The sequence below is a fragment of the Herpailurus yagouaroundi genome, unplaced genomic scaffold (assembly GCF_014898765.1).
Source record: "Herpailurus yagouaroundi ecotype Mexico unplaced genomic scaffold, PumYag 189, whole genome shotgun sequence".
In the NCBI taxonomy this organism is placed as follows: Eukaryota; Metazoa; Chordata; class Mammalia; order Carnivora; family Felidae; genus Herpailurus; species Herpailurus yagouaroundi.
In genome coordinates this window covers 13,996,641-14,006,128 of record NW_024412420.1, presented here as the reverse complement: position 1 = coordinate 14,006,128, position 9,488 = coordinate 13,996,641, and the positions used below count along the sequence as shown (strand labels likewise).

Sequence of the window (9,488 nt, the reverse complement as noted above, 5' to 3'; positions counted from 1 at the left end):
GCTCCAAGCGCGCGCCTGATTGTTATGCATTGTGTTTCTTGTTGCGAGCGGAGCCGGGCGGAATGGGGCTGGCACAAGCTGTTTCCCTGCCACGCGGCGGTGGCACCTTAAAGGGGCAGCGTCCTCTTCCCGCCGCCGCCGGCCCGCCTCCCCCCTCGCCGACCCCACCTGCGAGCCGCCTGCCGGACCCCCTTCCGTGCGGTCACCGGCGGCTGGAGCCCGGCTGAGGACGAGAGGGCGCGCGCGGGGCCGCTCGGGAGGTGGCGCTTCCCCGGGGGGGGGGCGCGGGGCACGTGCCGAGGGAGACGGGCGGGCAGGAAGTCAGGCTGCGAGCGGGGATTGGGCGGCTGGGGCGCGCCGGGCCGGTGCCAGGCGCCAGGCGGGGACGGTGAGGAGAGAACGCGGAGAAAGCCAGGAGGAGAAAGACAAGGAGGAGAAGGAGCGAGTGGCAGGGTCCCCCTGGGTGCCAGATGCTTCCTCGTAGGATGCCGCTCCGCTTCTAATCTCACAAAGATTCTGTGAGGTAGGGCTCCTTATTCCCATTTTACAGACAAGTACAGAATGGTGTGGCAGGCGGCTGGTGATGAAGAGTAAAGCTGATCCAGCTGGTCAGCCCAGCCCCACGTGCTCCTCAACGTGGTGACAGGGGCCAGAAGAGGGAGTGACGTGACATCAGGGAGGGCTTCCTGGTGGAAGAAGCACTTCGTGGAACCCGCAAGGGCAAGGAGGGCACCTTCTGAAGGAGCTGAGGGAAGAGGGAAGCATGTTTCATGTGACGGCCTCTTCCCTGGAAGGGGCTCCCACCCACCCATGAGTAGAACTGTGGAGACACAGGCTAGGACACTGGCTCCTGTGACCTGAGGGCCTGGACAAAGGGCAGACTCGGGGCAATAGTCCTTCCCTGGGCACCCTCCTTTCCCTCTCTTATCACAGGGGATGCTCTTCCCCAGTGTGAAGATAGTGGGGGTTTCAAAGAAAAGAGTACTGTTTGCAATAGTGAAAGAGAGACCAGGACCTAGAGTCAGGGCTTGGTTCAAATCCCACCTCTGCAGCATACTAGCTATGTGACCTTGGCACAGCAACCTTGACCTCACCCTCTCTGTGCTTCAGCATCCTTGTCTTTAAGTGGGGCTAACGATAATCCTGCCTCCGAGGTCATGGTGAGGAGGAAAGATGATGTACGTGAAACCTTGTGCCCGGTACAGATCATGCCCACCATTGTCATTATTACATTGTTGTGGTTTACGTGTTACATTATTACAGAGCTCTGAGGCCCCAGGGACAGGACCCCAAAGCAGGAATTGGGGTCCAGCTCTGTCACTCATTAGTCGTGTGACCTCAGGCAAGTTACCTTTCCTCTCTGTGCTGTGGTTTCCTTATCTGTAAAATGGAGCGTTGGTACCTCCAGACTCTTCCCTTCCCTCCCTGTGCTCACCCTACAGGGTAGTGAAGTAGGGAAGTGATGGCTAAGTCTCGTTCACCCTATCCTGGGCTCCAGTCTCCCAGGGGCTGAGCCAAATAGAAACCTCCTGGGTATTTCCTCAATGTACACCCCACCCCCCAGCACGGCCCCTTGGGGCTGTCCTGTGAGCACCAGCACTGTCACAGGTGTGAGTCACCTGTGTCTACTGCCGGCCTCTGGTGCCCCATCCACCCATGCTGGCTCAAGAGAGGCATCAGAGAAGTACGTGGTCCCCACAAGCCCCCCTACACCCAGAAGAGGAGGAAGCTCCAGGGGAGGAAACCAGGAAATGCCCCGGTCACAAGGAAGTTCACAGCAGAGCCCGCCTAGAGGAAAGGGAGCCCAGGACACACGCTCTGTCCTCTTGCTTTTACTGATGCCCTTCACTGCCCCATCATGGGCTACCATCCCCCATCAGTCAGGATCTAATCACCCCAAGTGTTCTTCATAATTGGCTGTCCTTTCAGCCCCCCCTCCCGTTAGTCCTGAAGGAGGTAAGCAAGTGGGCAGGTGGCTCTAGGCCCATTTCACAGACAAAGAAGCAGAGGGTTGTGTGCTTTAACCAAGATCGAGACCCTGCCAAGACCAGTGCTCTTTTGGCCACCTTGAGCTCCCTCTTCATCCGAATGCCTTGGAGTAGCAGGGGCAGGACCTCCTGACTGCTCACCTGGAATGCTGACGGAAGGGCAGAAGGAAGAAGTAGTGATGAGGGGCACCTGGGTGGTTCAGTCAAGCGTCCGACTCTTGATTTGGGCTCAGGTCATGATCTCGCAGTTCGTGGGTTCAAGCCCCCCATCAGGCTCTGCGCTGACAGTACAGAGCCTGTTTTGGATTCTCTCTCTCTCTCCCTTTCTCGCTGCCCCTCCCTGCTCTCACTCTCTCAAAATAAATAAATAAACTTAAAAAAAAAAAAAAAAAAAGATGTGACGAACAGAGCTCCAGGAACAAAGATTTTTAAAAGCTAAAGCCGGGGTGCCCGGGTGGCTCAATCGGTTAAGCGTCTGACTTCCGCTCAGGTCATGATCTCACCGTCTGTGAGTTCAGGGCCCCGCGTCCGGCACTGTGCTGACAGCTCAGAGCCCGGAGCCTGTTTCGGGTTCTGTGTCTCCCTCTCTCTCTCTGCCCCTTCCCTACTCACACTCTGTCTCTGAAAAATGAATAAACCTTTAAAATTAAAGCCAAAGCCGATTAGGGGCTTGCAGAATCAGCCATATCCGGCCAGGGGCTGAGGCAGCATTTTCACACCTGTTAGCCTGTTTGACACTTACAGCAGTCCTAGAAGGCTGGTTTTATTGTAATTATCAAGCCCATTTTACAGAGAGGAAGGCTGACATGCCACGTCAATTCCAGGATTGGTGGCGAGGCTGAGGGCAAAGGAGGGAGGGTTTCAAGGAGAAGCTTCCTGTGTGTGGGTGTTCTGCCTCAGCTGCAGCCTTAAATTTCTGGGCTAGAACCGACACCTGCTCCAACAGTGGCAGACAGGCCTTTGGTGCCACAACCATTTCTTGAGGCGATTCTCTGTGCCAGGCACTGGGCCCAATTCCTGTCTTTGAGGAACGTGCTGTCAGATGAGAGAGACCCGTGAGGCAAAGGTCAATACCTATGCCTATGTAGAAGTGTGCAGAAAGTATTAGAGGAGACTGGGTAGGAGCATCTAATCCAGAGGGACTTCCTGGAGGAGGTGATGCTTAGGCTTAAAAGGCTAGGAAAAAGGGAGAGGGCGCTCCAGCCATAACAGACAACTGGGACAAAGGCTCACAGGCACAAGGCTTGTGAAAGTAGAAGCAGCTTAGAGCTGCTGAGGGTCTGGGTTCAAGGCCGGGACAAGTGCTGGGGCAGCCAGGTCGGGGGTGTCCCTACGGAGTGTGGCCTGCTCCTAGGAGTGATGAGGAGCCATTGGAGATGCCTGAAATACGACTTTTTAGATAGGATGGGCAGAATGGGTAGCCTTGATCCTGTGCAGGAAGCTCAAAGGGCAGTAAGGGCTTCACAGGGGAGGAGGGCCTGGACAGGGCCCATGCGACAGAAGGGGTATGAGATATTGAGGGGGTGGCTTTGGGCAGCAGCAGCAGCAAAGAGGAAAAGGCAGTGAGAGTGGGACTCAGCCTTGTCCCTGGACTTCAGTTCTCGCCCCCTCAGGGAATTACAGTTGCCTCCTGCAGGGTCAGAGTAGAAAGGAGAGGGGCTCTGAGGCTTCAAGAGGTGGGAGGCTGGAGCCAGGGATCTACAACTGGGCAGGGACCACTCTAGTGAGGGAGGCGCCTTGGGGCCTCTGTGACCTCAGAACCAGAGCTTGGCGCCCGGTATGAGGGTCAAGCTCCTCCAGTCTCAGCCTCCGTGACCCACGCCCTCTGAGGGCCACTTGGGGGGGGGGGGCGGGAATCTGTGATCCCCTATTTCAAGTTCAGCTCCCCAGAATGAAATCTGTGCAAAAGGCAGGAGGAGGGGTCTGGAGGTTCTGAGCTCCACCAGGGACCCTGGGTCTTGCTGCGTTAGGAGATTCTCTGGAGAAAGGCTCGTACCCTCAAACTCTCTTAGCCAGCCAGGCATTAATGCAGCGAGCATTTATTGAGTGCCAACTCACTACAGCCTTTGTGAAGCACTGGAGTATTGAGATATAAAACAAGTAGCCACTGTGGTCAAGTCAGGGAGACAGATGGGTAAATGGATCCTCCTAACAGAAGGTGGTAAGCACGGAAGCTGTCCTGCCTGGGGAGTTTCCAGGAAGGCTCCCAGGAGGAGGTGTCCTTCCAGGAATCGTCCTTGTGAGGAATGAGGATGACTGATGAAAGGGAGACTCAGAGACCCAGAGACCAGTGCCCATCAGGGAAGCAACTCTTAGAAAAACAGGGCTCAGGAGCCAGAAGTCAAAGGTTATGGGGCAAAAGGCCACTCTACTCTTGGAACAAGGGAACAATTCTGAGGGGGCTGGCTTTTCAAAAGGACTGGAAGGTCTCCCCCATCACCCTCTGTCCTGGGTTGGGGGCAGGATGGGGAGGGGGAAGGGTGCAGCAGAGTTCTGCCTCAGGACTCTCAGCACCATGCCTGGCCCCATGGGTGTGTGCCCACCCATCTTTGGGTGGGGCCTAGGCCCAGAATGGGAGCCCAGGGCTCAGGCAAAGGAGAATCCTGGTAGTGAGCTAGAGGTCAGGACAGGAGGTCAGCACGGAGGAGGGGGGCTACACCTCACTGGTCCTCCCCCTCCCCCTCCCCCGTGGCACCACAAGGCACGCAGCCGCATATCACCCGTGCCAGCCCTCACCTCCCGGCAACGTCGCCGCATTCTCAGCCACGCCATCTGGCGTGCCCGCCGCTCCCCAGAACACTGCGGCGGGCGGGGGAGGGGGTAGCGGGGCAGGTGCCCACCCCAGAGCCAGGAAGAAGAGGCAGGTCCCCCTCCCCCAACGCCCTTTTGGACTTGAGGTGGAGCAGGGGGATGGGGAAGGGGGTGGCAGGTGCTCTCATGCTTCAGGAGGAAGCTTCAAGCATCCTGAACTGATAGAACAGGCGCCGTCTGGGCAGTGCCAGCCTGCCCCCTCCCCTTCCTCCTCCCCCCACAGCACAGCTAATGCCAGCAGCACCGGGCCCTCAGAGGATCTCCAAATTCCTGCCCTTCCCCTCAAATCAGAGATGAGGGTGACGAGAACAGGCTGCCCCCTCCTCACTGTGCTCCTACCCTCATTCTTCACCTGCCCGCCCACCTCAGCGGGGGCAGGCCCCGGGACCGTGGCCTTAGATGGCTTCCGCCACAGAACGGACACCTGGGTTCTAATCCACCTGCTCCCCACGGCTTGGCGCTTTGGTGGGAAATCGAGTCTCCTTCTCCAGCACACTTGCCCCCACCGATCTTATTTGGGGCATGGTGGTGGTGGCGGCTGGCTAGGTGTCCGTCCGGGTGTCAGCATGGAGTGGAGTTTTTACAGATTTATATGTATGTCTGTACTTTGGTGGAGCCCGGGGTGTAACGAGAGCAGTTTTACAGAACATTCATCCTGTCCCCTGAGCAAGATTCCCCTAGACTGCTCAGGAATGACCTGTCCCCTCCCTCTGTCTCTGCCTGTCTCCCCCCCGCCCCCCCATCAGGACCTAAGCCTGCACAAAATGGCCGCCACCCCTCCGAGGCAGCCATTTTAGGTGCCCAGACTGTGGCCTCCCTTGGGATGGGGCTATGTCTCCATGGGAACCTCAGACCCTCAGCTCCCAGCTCCCTCCATGGGGGTGGGCAGCACAAATGGGAGTCTTCCAGGCCTGGCTGAGGTACCCACTATTCCCCTTTTCCTCTCAGAGACCCAGAGGGGACTAGGCCCCTCACCAACTCCCTTCCCCCAATGCCAGGGGGAGGAACAGATGGCATCTCTGGGTGTCCTTCTCCTTCCGTCTCCTTCCTTCCATTTCTGGCTCTTTCTGTCTCTCTGTCACTGCATCTCCGCATCTCTGGGTGAACAGAGAGGAGCATGTATGTCTCTGTATGTTCGTGCTTGTTCGTGTGGATGTGGACACGTGTGTGTTGTACCTCTTCCAAGCCTATGTCTGAGGCCGGCCCATCCCACACCTCCCTCTGTTCCAATTTTCCCCTGTTTTTTATTGTATCTTCTAAAAAAAAGTTGAAACGTGTCGAGTGAGAAAAACTTGTTCCATTTTTCTGAAGGAAGAAAAGACAGGGGCAGGAAACAGACCAAGAGGGATGAAGTTCCCCGTGCCCTCAGGTATACCCACCCCCACCCCCAGGTCTCCTTCTGTGGGGGGTTAAGAGGGGCTTCTCAGACCTAGAGAGCCAAGGTCACTCTTAACAGGAGGCTGGGAGGGATGGAAAGACTTCCCAAGGGCTCCTTTATCCTGAGCAAGGTATTGCTTCCTGCCGAGAGTAGAAAGCAAAGCTGGTAGGGGTCTGTGAGACCCTAGGTGGCTCAACTCAATCCCTCAGTGTCCAAAGGAGAAGGCAGAGGGTGTCTTTCTCCCCCAAGGAGGTACTCATTCTCTTACTCATCCATTCATTCACCCATTAATTCACCAAAAACTCAATTCCTATATAGACAAAGCATTCTGAATGTGTATGGGGGTATGTGCAAGAAATTAATATTGTAAAGCATGTTACAGTTTACAAAGTGCCTTAATAAAAATGAGATATGGCATTTGTTGAATGCCTACTATATTGCTGGCCCTGCGTATTACCCCATTGAGTGCTAACAGCAACTCTAGGAGGTATGGCATAATCATCCCCATTTTACAGATGTGGACATCAAGACTGAGAGACCTTATGCAACTTGCTCAAGGCATTCAGCATTCTTTGAAGCTAGTAAGTGGGGTTGGGCAGAAATCAGAGTCCAAAGCACATGAATGTAACTCAAATATCACATGGCCAAGGCCTTGAGGAGAAGGGACCCCTATCGGGATCGAAGACCCCACCCTCAGTAAAGGGACAATAAAGCCTTTGAGGCTGTACTCAAATTTGGACAGGGGCTGGCTGGCATTCCTGAGTCTCTACCCCACCTCATAGGCCTCTGTCTCTCTGGCTATGCCCAGAGTGCCCTAGATGATCTGCCATAGGTGAGATTTTACCTTCCCAGACCTAGGATCCCTGCAAGAATGGTGGAAGACTTAGCATCGACCTCTCATCCTTGGAGACCCCTGAGGCAGACTGTAGGGTTGTGGAAGGAGCAGTTGGCTGGGAGTCAAGCCCCTGGATCCTAGGTCGGGTTCTGCTCTCCCTTCGTGTGTTCCTGGACAAGACAGTCCCTCTCTACAGACCTTGACAAAAGGAGGAGTTGGGGCTATTCGTTCTGAAGCTCCTTTTAGCTCCTGGCCAACTATCTCTGAGAGCCTCAGACACCGGCCTCCCCCTTCTCCAAGGCTTCCTTAGCTACTGTATGCACCTCTGTCTAAAACCTGATTCATTCTACCAAGCATCCAATCAGTGTCTTACCAGCCCAAGGTCCTCTCTGGAGGCTTCCCCAGGGAGAAAACTGTATGTGCCCAGATGGAGAGTGAAGCCCCTGTCTTGCTCAGCATTGCACCCACCAAAGTGCTTGGAACATGCTTGACATCCAAGTGTGTGTGCTTAATGTATAATTGAAGTTGTCTGTGCATACGTAAGCTGGAGGATGGGAAGGGACAGGAAATGTGGGTCTGAAACACACAAATGCTGAATCAGGGTGTGGGCAAGCGTCTCTCTCACCTGGTTGTGATTACCTGCTCACACACATGTATCTGTCTGAGTCAGGGTGTGTTTCTACTTTCTGCACCACAGGGTGAGGAACAGAGGTGTGTGCGTGTATGTGTGTGTGTGTGTGTGTGTGTGTGCGCGCGCGTGTGTGTCTGTGTGTGTCTAAAGCTACCTCCCTCAACTCATGCCATTTGCATCTGTATCTGGCCCAGTGAGAGAGTTAAAAGGTGAGCTGTAAGAGAAAATAGCCATTTCCTTCTTTATCAAGACACCTGTCTGACCCACCTCCCCTTTGTCCCTCTCAAGACTGTTGGAGTTGACTTCAGTATTTTTTTGTAGGGGGAGGAGAATGCTGAGTCTTCTCTAGGAACTTCAGGCATTTTTCCAGTCCAGCCCCCTCCTCCTCCCTTAAATAAGTAAGTCAGAAGGCCAGGAGAGAAAGCCACTGGTGGGATGGTTGCTTGTCTAGCAGGGGGAGGACATGAGGGAGGGGGTGAGTGAGAGATTTCTGGTTTAGGAATCCAGACTGAGACCCTCTCCCTCATTCCTGATGGTGGGTACACAGGCTTATCCTAGAGGCTCTTCTCCACCCCCACCCCAACATACATATGCCCCCAAACACCCAAGGAAATCTCTCCCATAGGCTGACTCCACAGATATACACACATGTCCCCACAGACACACACACGCCCATGCAGAGGCACAGACATCCAGGCAAGTCTTTCCTTTTCTCTGTCTTTCCCTTGGTTTGAATTTCGTTCAGCCACATATGTTGTGTGTGCGTGAGGGTGGGTGGGGGAGGGGCAAACAGGGATGAGGGATGGCATGGTGCCAACATCTACCTATGGGGTTGGGCTAGGGACGCCCCCCACGCCCACCCTGGGAGGGAGCCTCAGCTGTCCCTTTGTGACTGAGGGGATCCTCCCAGGGAGTGGGGGCAAGCATAGAGGTCCCTTCTCCAGACCTGAGGTTTGGTCCCTGACCCACCTTTGGGGGCCTGCAAGGGAGGAAATGGACAGAGCAGGACCCTGGAGAGAGCATAGATAGAATTGGGGGCCACCACAAACCCCCAGTTGCCAGCCTTGTCACCCCATTGTTCCCATGTGGGGGGCTATATCCAAGGGGGGCAACTCCTCCCACCTCCCTCTCAATCCCTGCTTTCCCTGCGTTGGGCGGGGAGGGGAGGGCGGCAGAGATATTTATTTATTTCCTTTATTTATTTAATTTTTTTTTTTTTTTTTTTTTTTTTTTTTTTTTTTTTTTTTTTTTTTTGGAGTAGAGAGTGACAGATGGCGGCGGGTCCCGGGGGAGCCGGCTCTCCCCCAATGCAGACGCATGCCAATCACCGTCTCTCATGTGATAGCTGCTGCCCGTGACGTGCCAAGCCCATATGGCCTGGCATAGAGGCTGGTACCCCGCCTGGTAGAGATGCCACACTCGCTCCGCGGTTCGCATGGCGCTCTGAAGACGCCGGCGCCCGCCGCCTTGAGGAGCCGCTGCCCCCGCTCCCTGAAGATGGGGGAACAATGAAATAAGCGAGAAGATTCCTCTTCTCCCCCCTCTCTCTCTTGCCCCCCTCCCCCCCCTCCCCTCCCCTCTCCCCTTGACTCCTCTCCGAGGTAAGTTGTCCGAAAGGGAGCTAGATCTGACCCGCCGGCTGCGGGGGGGTGGGGAGGGCGGCTGCTTCGGCCCACAAGAGGGTCCGCAAATCCCCCCTTCCTGGGACGATGCCCCCTCATAGGGTGGGCATCGGAGGCGCCCAGGGTTCCCTCTCCCCTAGGGGCTGCAGCTCAAGGGGCTACGGAGGGAGGCGTCTCTGCTTGCGATGGGCTTGGGGAGAAAAGCAAGATCATGGTGGGGGGG

The 9,488-nt window shown here is 55.6% G+C and overlaps 1 protein-coding gene across 1 annotated transcript in view; it reads left to right on the top strand.

Moving 5' to 3' along the window:
* Window positions 1-7,977: 7,977 nt before the first annotated feature.
* The window catches only part of NEUROD2 (neuronal differentiation 2), a 5,259-nt gene continuing 3,748 nt past the window's right edge, over window positions 7,978-9,488 (top strand). Inside the window, exons 1-2 of the mRNA XM_040497391.1 lie at window positions 7,978-8,041; window positions 8,905-9,244. The gene's annotated coding sequence lies outside the window, so the exon portion shown is untranslated. The remainder of the gene's footprint in view (window positions 8,042-8,904; window positions 9,245-9,488) is intronic.